Below are 12,330 nucleotides of genomic sequence, written 5' to 3'. Positions count from 1 at the left end.
AAAAGGGACCTGGGGAGGAACAAAAACTGCAGCAAATCACTTACAATCCCTGACATGAAAAAAGGCACCGTAGCTTTGATGGACACATACTGGGTTTGCGGCAACATGGCCTACCTGCTTCTCCCGCAGTCATGGAAGGGAACATGCTCCATGGCAACACTGCACTCCGCACGAATGGTAATCCCAGAGAGCCACATCAATGGAAAATGTAAAATACCAGCAGGTGCAGATACATCTTCCGCAACACCATCGGAGACAGAGCCTGCATATGTTCTGGATGAGGGAGGGGAGGAGGGCACCTACAGGAGGAGGAGAAGGTCATCCAATTATATCTCCTCAAAGTCATCTGAACTATTGGCCCAAATCCCGGATAAGTACAGACTATTTAGTTCAGTGGAGACATTCTTTGCATCACTTGTTCCCAGCATCCAGGCAAGAGCGAATGCCAAGTGGTTGCAGATTACCAGGTGGGAGCTCATCCAGCTGGCCAACGACACTGAAGAGGGGTTCAATGTCATCAAGGTGGATCTGCGGTCCTTGCGATTGATGACAATGCAGAATCGTTACGTACTGGATTTATTGATGGCAATCGGGAGTGCATGTTGCACATTTGTACCCTCTGCAGACGCAGAGAATGGTTCTCTTTCACACGTAATAGCTGCAGTGCACGACCTTGGTGAACGGATGAAGAACGAAGCAGGGGCACAGTCCAGTGCCTGGTTCGACAATCTATTCTCGTGGGTGCCCTCATGGCTTGGAATGACTGCAAGGGTACTCATGCCTCTCATCGTCTTTTTACTCCTAATATTTTGTGTGTGCCAATTAGGACTTCGATGCTGTGCAAATACAGTACCGAACGGCGCGCTAATGATGGTGACAATGGGACGTGCAAATGATGTGGCACAGATAAAACACGAGGCGGAAGTGCAAACGTGTGATGCACCGGGCCCCAAATACAGAATGACTGCAATCTATAACACAGGGCACATAGTTGATAGCCTATAGCACACAACCATAAAAGAACCCTGCGAGTTATGTTGGTATAAGGAGGTGTGGGTAGATCTAGAAGGTGATGGAGGTTGTATGTATCTGAGCTGCCCCCGTGATGAGTACGCTAGACGGGGACATAGCCTCTGAGCAGTGTGCAGAGCATGGATGCCAATAAATGGGACACCTGCACGGGACAAAGCAGTGGCGGAGGAGGAAGAACGTAAGAGGTTGGGACAATTGCATTATTCATTACTTAAGTAACGAAAGGGGGGAAATGAACAGAAGGAGGGGACATTCAAGCCCCCACCCCCATTTATTCCTATTCTTCCCAGGTGGGCTCAGTCATGACTGCTTCGGGTCCAGGGCCCCGGACTTGAGGCACGCATGTGAGAACACCTTAGGGAACCATCACCCCTTTCGTGCAAATACATTTATGACCGCTGCTGCAGTCTTATTCATGCCCCTGTAGGGTTAAATCAAGACTCAATTTTGTAACATACAGACTCCATCTTGCAAATAAACGAGAGGCCATTCAGGTTTCACCCGAGCCAGCAACCGTTTCTGTTAAGTGCACAGCCAGCACAACCGCCCCCCCGCCCCCTCCTCTCTGCCGTCCATATAACTGCCTGGTTCCCATGAGAATGCTAGCAGCAGAAACGCAACAAAATCCACACGGTATCACTTGCCGTCCAAACTCCCTCGATTGCTGCGGAGGCAGCTCAGGGGGAGAAGGCGAAGGCCAGGGCTATCTATCTCCGTAAAACCTGCCCTGCACCCCTTAGACCTTCGGCCATAGAAACCTAATCTCTGTGTACCCCAGAGCAGAGTCAACAACGCAAGAGACCTTTAAATCAGCTAATGTATTTTCCCGTCTGACTTATATGTGTAAAAGGGTGCCCTCTCAGTGTGTGTGGAGTTCATGTAAACCTGCAGACACCTTAAGCAAGCTAATGAGTATAACAGTGTAAATACATAAACGTGTGTTATTAGAAGTTTATATGCTAATCTGTTATAATGAAAGTAGAGTGTGTACTGACTTATAACATTTAAATACGTGCACAGCTAATTGTACTCCTGTAACGAGTAAACAAACCGCAGTTCTCCAGCATTGGATCTTTCATGGATTCACATGCTTAGAATATTCCCCGTCGTCAGGCTGGGAATCCTCAGTAAATTATATAGACCTTTTCCATAAGAAAAATTTCAACACTTTTGTGTCCTATCTACGTTGTTTTGGGCCGCGTACGCCTGCGCCACTAGGACGTAGAGGTATAAGTAGCCCCGCCCCCGCGACTCCCTCAGATTTCAACCGTCTTCCAAAGTAGTGGGATTACCTCGAGTATCTACTATTTTTGCTAGGTTGTGCGTACTTCTTCTTCGACTTCCCTCAGAAATGTCTGGAAAGGCGTTGTTTCATCCGTATGCTACTTGTGGTCTTAAGAAAGTGTATGAAGGTGATGGGCATATGGACTGTATTTACTGTCTTCACCCTCATCATTCGGCCGACACGTGTGAGATCTGTCAAGGCTTCTCCCAGAAGACCCTGAAGGACCAAAACAGACGCCTGGTAACTCGGCTCAATGACGGGGCGGTTCATACCATGCATCAGAGGTAGGCTCTACTGCCTCGAGATCTAAATCTCCGGTGCCCCCTCGTTGCTCTGCGTCGGCAGAGCCTCTGACGAAAAAACCACGTTCATCGGAAAAACACCCCTCTGATAAACATCCTGCGAAGGACTCTTCGTCAAAGAAAACGTCATCTTCTTCCTCCTCATCAAGAAAAGAGAAAAATTCAAATCCTCCTCGGGAGACCGCCATGTGTCGTCAACCCACAAGTCGAGTTCAAAACCGGCGAGCACGCCACAAGGCTCTGCGCCAAAAATTTTGTCGTCGACGACAGTCAGATCGTCAACGTCTTCTTTGCCATCTGCGCCTGCTCTTCCCGCGATCACTTCGGCGGGTCAAACAGCGGTTATGGAGAAAATGTCGTCATCGACGGTGGCACCTTCGATGGGTTGGCTACCGGAAGTTTTTGACCCGATCTTGCCTGAGGCCTTGTTGCAACCAGAAGCGGCCCTCTCCATATCGTCGGCAGAGGATGACCGTGGTCCGATCGTACAGCCGACTGATCTGGGTTTACGTGCAATCAGTTCAGCGGAGCTCCAGAGTGGAAGTGCCATCCCAGCCGCCTCTTCCTTGCTGAATCCCCAGTCTCTATTGTCCCTGGAGGTGTTGAACACGTTACAGAAGCTTTTACAGCGTTTGGACATGCAGCTGCCTCACACTAGTGTCTCTACAGTACCGCAGGCTACGCCGGTTGTTGCCGAACTAGGCCCGGCTCCTCGGTCGTCGACCAGAATACCTACAACTTGCCCGGTGGTGGAGGATCGTTCTGGCCCACACTTGGAGGAGGGAGAACTGCCGGAGTCGGAGTCAGAACGTCAAGGGTCTCTTTCAGACGTCTCATTATCCCCCTCAAGGGACCCAACATGGGAGTCGGATGCGGAGATGGAAACTCCAAAGAGCCCGGCACAACCATCACCGCCGGATGACATCGGGGTCTTCCATGCAATGATGGGAAAAGCGTGTGCGGAATTTGGCCTAGCACCGGAAGAAGTAAAAAAAGATTGCTTTCTCTTCGATCATATGGGCAAGAGAAGAAAATCGATGTTTGCTATCCCCATTTTGGACCATGTCTGGCAAGAGGGGTTGAGGACCATGCGTCATCCTTTCTCAGAACTGGCGATAAAAGGACGGTTAGAAAAGAAATTCAAGGCTCCGGAGTCAACCCCCAAATGCTTTACGTCTCAACCTTTGCCGGATTCGGTGGTGTCCGCTGCTGCGGCCAGAAAAGCGAGGTCGCAACACAAATGCACGACCCCGCCGGACAACGATGCCAGGAGACAAGATGCGTTTGGAAAGAAGGTATTGTCAGTCAGTGCGACTACAGTGAAAGCAGCCAACTCCCTGGCCATTATGGTGCGGTATGGTAGAGAGATGTGGCATCGTTTGGCTCCTATCTTGGACCATCTGCCAGAGGAACGCAGGAAGTCCGCTATGCGGCTAGTACGTGAAGGGGAAGAGGCTTCCAATCACTCCATAAATATCGCTGTCGACCTGGCGGAGGCCGGTTTTAAACAAATCTATAACGGCGTTGTGTTAAGAAGGCAAGCCTGGCTTAAGTGCACGACTTTTAGACTGGAGGTGCAATACAAGGTGCTGGACATGCCATTCGAAGGGGAACAACTGTTTGGCGAGAAAGTGGATGAAGCCTTGAAGGGCATGAAAGAAGACTCTGACACTGCTCGGTCACTCAGAGCCCTCTAGAGTGGCAGAAATGTTCATTCCTTTCGTCCTTTCAGAGGAATTTCTGGAAACTCCCGGTTTGGCTCACCTAGAGACCGAGGTTTCAGTAGACCCTCCTACTCTTCCCAAGGCTACAGACGAGCAGCCCAAGCTACTCGTAGAGGCAGAGATTATCAGTCCTCAAGAAGGAGAGACTCCTACTCATCGTCGGCGAAGGATCAACAGGCAAAAATTCAGCAATGACAAGTTTCAAGACGTCCTGGGGGGCAGAGTGTCTCGTCGCGTCGACGAGTGGGAACGCATAACAACGGACCAATGGGTTTTGGACACGATACATCTGGGTCACTCCCTACAGTTCAAGGACAAGCCACCACACATTCCACCAGTGTTCTCGCCACAATCCCATCTTCAGATACTGGTGCAGGAAGTGACGCTTATGCTGCAGAAAGGGGCTATAGAACTGGTCCCGGTGGCAGAAAGAGGAAAGGGAGTGTACTCCCGTTACTTCGTGGTCAAGAAACCCAATGGAAAATGGCGTCCCATTCTAGATCTACGGGCTCTCAACAAGCTGCTAAAGAATCTAAAGTTCAAAATGCTTACACTGCAAGAGGTTATCCGATCGATACAACCGGGAGATTTTTTGTCGTCGCTAGACCTTCAAGACGCATACTTTCATATCCCGATGCGTCGACGACACAAAAGATTTCTGCAGTTCATCGTCGGACGAACCCACTATCAGTTCAAGGTCCTCCCATTCGGACTAAAATCGTCTCCCAGGACGTTCACGAAATGTTTGGCTCCAGTGGCAGCCTGGTTACAGAAGGAAGGTCATCATGTGTACCCATATCTGGACGATTGCTTAGTAAGGGGATTATCTCCGGAAAGGGCACGGGACAGTCTGAATGCCACCATGTCCCTCCTACAGCATTTGGGCTTCGCAATAAACTTTGAAAAGTCCTCCTTGACTCCATCAAGGACCTTGGTCTTTCTGGGGGCAGAGTTCCAGACCCAGTCAGGATTGGTAAAACAATCCGTCGAAAGAGTTCTGAAACTGCGGAACAAGGCATCGCAATGGAAAGTCAACACCAGAGTGTCAGTCAGAAGGTACATGTCCCTGCTGGGGACCATGGCGTCCTGTATACCCTTGATCAACAATGGTTGTCTCTACATGAGGCCCATTCAGGAATTCTTGACGGATCGATGGGCACAGAGTCAAGGTCGTTGGTCAGACAAATTGACCATCAACAGCAAGCTTGTGTAGGCACTTCAGTGGTGGAGAATCTCCGAAAATCTAACAAGAGGAATGCCCTTACTGGAACCTATGTTCCAGATGACAGTGGTGAGAGATGCTTCTCTGACTGGATGGGGAGCTCATCTGGATTCCCTTCAAGTTCAAGGTCGGTGGTCATCGGAGGAGTCCAGCCTTCACATCAAAGTGCTGGAGTTAAGGGCAGTGCACTGGGCCCTGAAGTCCTTTCTACCACGCATAAAGGGATCCGTTGTACGGATAATGACAGACAACATGACAACAATGTTTTACCTGAGAAAACAGGGGGTACTCGCTCCAGGACTCTGTCGACCGAAGCCCGGGAGATCTGGCATTGGGCCCTCTGCCAAAGGATATATCTATTGGCGTTCCACTTACCAGGAGTCAAAAATGTGCAAGCAGACTCTCTCAGCAGAGAGATGAATCGACTACACGAATGGGAATTGGACGACCAACAACTACACCGTGTCTTCGAAAAGTGGGGTTGTCCGGCCCTAGATCTCTTCGCGACAAGAGAGGACAGGAAGTGCTCACAATACTCGAGCAGGTGGCCACAGAAAGACTCACTGGGGGAAGCGTTCTCCTTCCCGTGGACGGACAAGTTTTTTTATGCGTTCCCCCATTTCCACTCATACGTCGGACGCTGCGATGGATCCACAGATATCCATGTTGGGGGATCCTGGTGGCCCCGTACTGGGCGAGACAAGTGTGGTTCTCCGATCTCCTCCATCTTTCAGCAGCGGAACCCATGAGGTTCCAGAGGATCCCAAACCTTCTGTCTCAGGACAAAGGGGCGGTTTGGCACCACGACCCGGACAGCCTCAGTCTGACAGCCTGGCTCCTGATTTCTCCGAGTTTGCCACGTTAGCAATTCCACCGGACTGTCGTCGCATTTTGCAAGGTGCAAGGGCGCCGTCCACGAACGCTTCGAACACATACAAATGGAAGAGATTCTATATATGGTGCGGGGATCAGCCAGGTTTACATCCACTTAGCATCACGCCGGAGCAGCTTCTACCATACTTGCTACTCCTGGCTCAAAAAGGTTTGTCTTTTTCATCGATAAAAGTGCATCTGGCTGCCATTTCGAGATTTACTCGGAAGAGACATTCAACTCCATTGTTTAGTGACCGGTTGATTAAACATTTCATGAAATGATTGTTCCGAACTTTTCCTCCAACGAAGTTTCTTCTGATCTGGAGTCTTAACCTGGTTCTAGAATCACTAATGAAGGCTCCTTTTGAGCCAATGTCATCGTCGTCATTGAAATTCGTATCGTGGAACCTGGCATTTCTAGTGGCTATTATTTCGGCTCGACGTCTGTCAGAAATACAAGCGTTAGTGATCGATCCACCATATTTGAGGTTTTTCAAAAATAAAGTCGTCTTGGCTACTAACCCTCACTTCATTCCTAAAGTCCCTACCATGTTCCATAAGCACTCTTCTATGGTGCTACTGACTTTTTTTCCAACACCTTCGTCTGCTGCGGAGAGGACTCTCCATACGTTGGACGTGAGAAGAGCTCTGAAATTTTACCTCCATCGCACTCAAAATCTCAGGGACACAAGACAGCTATTTGTGGCTTATGGCCCTTCGGCTAAAGGTAAAGCAATCTCAAAACAAGGACTGTCCCGATGGGTGTCATCTACCATTTCTTTTTGCCACTCAAAAGCTGGGAAACCGCTGGAAAAAAGTCCACGAGCCCATTCGACGAGATCCACTTCGTCGTCGGTGGCACTGTGGTCCGCGATTCCTCTGGGAGATATATGTCAGACGGCTTCCTGGTCGGTACCACATACGTTTACCCGGAATTATTGCCTCGAACAACAACATGCTGAGGATACACAGATGGGTCGTGCAGTCCTACGGCACCTGTTTCAATAAGGTAGGCCCCAATAAAGTGGGTATATCCTCCGGCTGATGTACGTTAAAGTGTGGTTTTTTAGCTGTTCATGTACTATGATATGAAGTTTAGCCGTGGCTAATATGCATTTATGGTTATGGTGTTATTGGTTTGCATACACACCTCCAACTATGGGGGATACTGCTGTACAATCTATTCTAAGCATGTGAATCCATGAAAGATCCAATGCTGGAGAAGGGAATAGTTTCTTACCTGTAACTCCATTTCTCCAGCATTGGTATCTTTCATGGATTCACATGCGCCCGCCGGTCTCCCCTAGCATGCAAACCAGATGTCCCCCATACTACTTTGGGGGTCGAAATCTGAGGGAGCCACGGGGGCGGGGCTACTTATACCTCTACGTCCTAGTGGTGCAGGCATACGCGGCCCAAAACAACGTAGATAGGACACAAAAGTGTCTATATAATTTACTGAGGATTCCCAGCCTGACGACGGGGAATATTCTAAGCATGTGAATCCATGAAAGATACCAATGCTGGAGAAATGGAGTTACAGTTAAGAAACTGTTCCCTTCTATGCAAACTCACACAATGCTACCTCATTGTTGATAACGTAGAGTGTAAGAGTATGCATACCGTTAGACAAATTCATATGAACTATTGATTGTATTTAGTTATTTGTGCCATATTGACTATGTGTTAGCTATCCCTTCCCTCACCACCTCCTGTTTTAGTATTATGACATTGATCAAATTACATGAAGTTTGAACAATGCCGTAAGTATATTTCTCTCAAATAGAGAACCAGCTAGATGTATATGAAGCAGTAACCTGTTATGTGTAAATATAAAGGACTCCAGCCATCATGTGATGTGAAACTAAAGGCCCCAGAAGGGGGGGCCTAAGCCCATCCCGAACACCATGGCCTAATATTGAGTTATGTTGTTTGGACACCTGATCAGTGAAACTCCTCCAAGGAAGGACTTGTATAAGATGTACCCAATATCCAAATGTTTCTTAAGAGAGCTTGGCTATGCTGGTCAGGTCTAACATGGCGACATCTTTTTCAGAAATAAGTAAAAGATGTTCTTTTCTCTAGAACAAATTCAATGTGGTCGCGTCCCCTTGGGGAGTGGTTTAGCCAAGTGAAAACCACATCTGAATGATTTAAATAAAAAGAGAATCCCAAGTTGAGACTGCGCCCAGTTTGTTGAACAAGTGTTTTATTGTATGGATGCCCTTTAGGATGACACGTGTTTCGGTCCCTCTTGGACCTTTTTCAATTCAGGGCTAGTTTTAAATATCAATCAAACAAAAATAAGTGGTCACAAAATTATGAAAATAAGTTCCAAATTAATATGAAAACATGGAAAAATGAAGGTCACAAAAAATGTTCATTCACATGTTAAACCATTTGCAACAAAAAAGTAGATGCATCAGAACAAGCCATAAAAAGTAGCAACAGTTAATAAATCCAAATAAACAAAAATACCAGATAGAAAATGTATTGGGGGAAAAGGGAGGATTGATGGGGGTCAAGAGAAAGGCAAAACCACATTTTCGTTAGTCAATGTTACATGTAGTGTCACATCATCAATCAAGAAAAATTAAATGTAGGCTGTCTCTTTTTACCTTATTTTCATATATACTACCCCTTATGGTTAAAGCCAATAGTAGTCTCTCTTCAAGTCTCAGGTTAGATCCCTTCATGAAAAATACAAATCAAACAAATATATCACCTCCAATTGTATGTGTCAAATCACCATAGCTATCACCTCATACTACGAGATATTGTAAATTGATGAACGAGATAGTATAGATGAATGAACTTAAATATCTGTTACTTAGACTGCCTTATTCATAATACTGTGTGTATCCGTCTATTTTATACATAGGTTTGTGAGAAAGTAATGCCATTTCATTATCATTCTGTTCGTTGTTGACTCAGTTTGTGGCTTCAAAAGTGTTCTGACAAACTAAAAATGTGCACGCGTGATTCGCTGCGCACGGCAAACAATAGCAAAGTTATTTGGATATGAAAGCAATATCCTTGATAAAGACATATAATTGATGTTCAATAATGGAGAATCATGCCTTGTTTTTACATGTGCGCCCTACTGGCCTTGCTGGCAAAAGAAACGAACAAATGTATGAATGGATGGGAATGTGTGTCCACAAGGGCAAAATATGACAGTACCGTGATATTGATGATTCAACTCATCGGATGTCGGACAGATGGGCCCAGCTGAACTGCTGACTCCACATACTAGATCATGACGTCAACTCACCACGTACCCGTAGACCAATCAGCCATCACCGACCATTTAGCACCCATAGGTGCCTCCCCTTAGCAACCAATCCCAATCTTTCATGTGCCCCCTAGGCCTCCCCACCGCTGATGATGTTTTTTCTGTATATAACTGAATTGTAACATGTTTCCTGCAGAGTGATCTCGGCGTGAGCAGAGTAGATTCTGTTTGCCCTAACTTTAGATAAAAAAGCCTTTAACCGCACTCTCACTTGGTCTTGGTCTTATTCCCTCCTGGGATGTACCTTTATTGACTCTGTTAGTAGTTCACCAGCACGCCTGCGGGGGCCAATATCATGAAGAGCAGGTTGCTGCTTAAGAAACTCCTCTTGGAAACTCACTGAAATGACAAAATAGAAAGTGGAAGAGACAGCTTTTGGAGTCAAAGTAGTTGGGTACTGTGACAGAGTCAGTAAGAAGGGATGGAACCCATATCACTCTGGGTCGGGAGGCTTACCAGGGTGGAAACCAGAGGCCTGCGATCCACCTGAAGTAAGGACATGTGCAGACTTGAACTTCAACGGTGCATGAAGGAAAGAACCAGAAGACAGGTCTTCTGTGTTTAAGCCCCTAGACTCTGGAACCAACTCACTATCAACATTCAACTTACTCTGTCACTTCTACAGTACCAGAATGAGCTCAAGACCCTCCTCCTCAAGGAATGGCACCTGCCTCAACAACTAGGTCTGCACACCCTCCACTCCTCCCTCTACCTGAGACTGGGTTATCTGCTCCTCGCTGTAGATTCCTTGATACCAAACCGCCTGCCCTCCCCGACCTGTTAGTTTCCCGCTCCCTTGTTTCACTACTTCCTTCACCATGTTCTTCCCCCCATGGTTGTAAATGTATCCATTGCTTCCCTAAGCTAGGTCTGCACTCAATAAATACACTAATAATAATAAAACAAGCCATTCCGCCCCAGAGGGGAAAGGTGGCAGTTGGGGACAGTCTGTGTCCCTTCCTTTTGTGCCTGTCTGATTGCTGGTAAAACCAAGGAAAGAGAGGAGAGACAGTGGGTGGAATAGAAGGGATGGGATTAGGAGGAGAAAGGGAGACTGCAAGAATTGAGAGAGCGAGATTGAGGTAAAGGAAAATAAGAGCAGAGAAAGAACAGAGGGGGTGATTACTGCTGTGTGTGTGGAAGGCATGATCATTAACCACCTCCTCAGGAAATCCTTGCTACGAACCCTATATTGTTTCCCTGAGGGAGATTGGATAGATAAGGCATCTACCTTTAGGCCATCACCAGAAGATAGACAGATTTTTAGACAGTAGGGGTTACTGATCACTAGAACCAATTCAGGGATTGAGGGGAGCCAGGGTTAGGGTGGGATGGCCCATCCCTAGTTTAGGGCAAGAGGGATGGCCATTCGGCCCATTGAAAACAAAATAATGAAAAACCTTGAACATCATCTGGGAATTGGTGTGTTCTTGAGGCCATCCGCAGCAGTATCCTGAGGGGCGCCTCCCTTATAAATTATTAAATGATAAGAAAGCTGGTGACTTTTTATCATTTTTGGACATGATTAACTTTTCCGAGATTAGCACAAACAACCAAGCATAGGTGCCCAAATCAATGTAGCTGGCTTGAGGAGAGGGTGGCTCTTCTCTTTTCCCTAAGAAATTGTTTGAAATGGTGCAATTTACAGTAGAACTTTTCCTATGAAATGGGGCAAAAGCCATACAAACGATAATATGTTCTGTACGTTAACCAATGAATGCCATGTCACCAACAGTACACAGAAGCATTTTACAACATGTTCAGCATGCCTGCTCATGCAATATATGCCAGCATTAGCACTATGAAACACTTTCATGATGGTGCTCACAATAAATTCCAACACTGCCACTGTAAAGCACATCACAATGTCTTTGTCCACAGACTATGTCAGCTTAGTCCTGTAAAACAGATTTTCGTGCTGCATGCAGCTAAGCATATGCTAATATTGCCACTGTAAAGCTTTCCTGATGGTTTCCACCATATACATACATATATCAGCTTGCCACTGTAAAGCACATTCATGTGCTTTGGTCCACAATATATGGCAACATTGCCCTGTAAAACACTTCCATGCTGTCTGTGAAATAGATATTATTGCCTCTGCAAACCACTTATATGATGGTGCACACAATATATGCTAGCCACTCCCACGACGAACGCACATGTACGTGCCCACCTTCTTCACACACACTCCCTTAATCTCAAACACGAGTGTGCAGACTCCCTCACAGATGTGTAGACACATTCTCTTGCACCCACCCACACACAAATGCAAACAGTCTCAAGTGCACGCACATATTATGTTCATAAGAAGCACACACAAACAGTTTTAAAGCTTACCTTTCTATATGCTCATGGTGTCCTCTCTCCCTCTCAGGTTCCTCTTTAGGAAGCATAAGAACGGGAAGGGCAGGAGACAGGGCAGGAGTCATTGGATCCAAGATGTGTGTGGCTCCCTGCCAGTGGGTAGGGCAGCCAGAGGGAGTGTTTATGCAGGGGACCACAGAACCAAGGTTGAAGGATGCAAGTAACTGTGTGCCGCTGGCTGGCACCCTTCAACCTCAGGCACGCATGCCATGTAAACTCAAAGATGCCTA

The sequence above is a fragment of the Ambystoma mexicanum genome, chromosome 11 (assembly GCF_040938575.1).
Source record: "Ambystoma mexicanum isolate Mex_15411 chromosome 11, UKY_AmexF1_1, whole genome shotgun sequence".
NCBI lineage: Eukaryota > Metazoa > Chordata > Amphibia > Caudata > Ambystomatidae > Ambystoma > Ambystoma mexicanum.
This window is presented reverse-complemented; position numbering follows the sequence as displayed.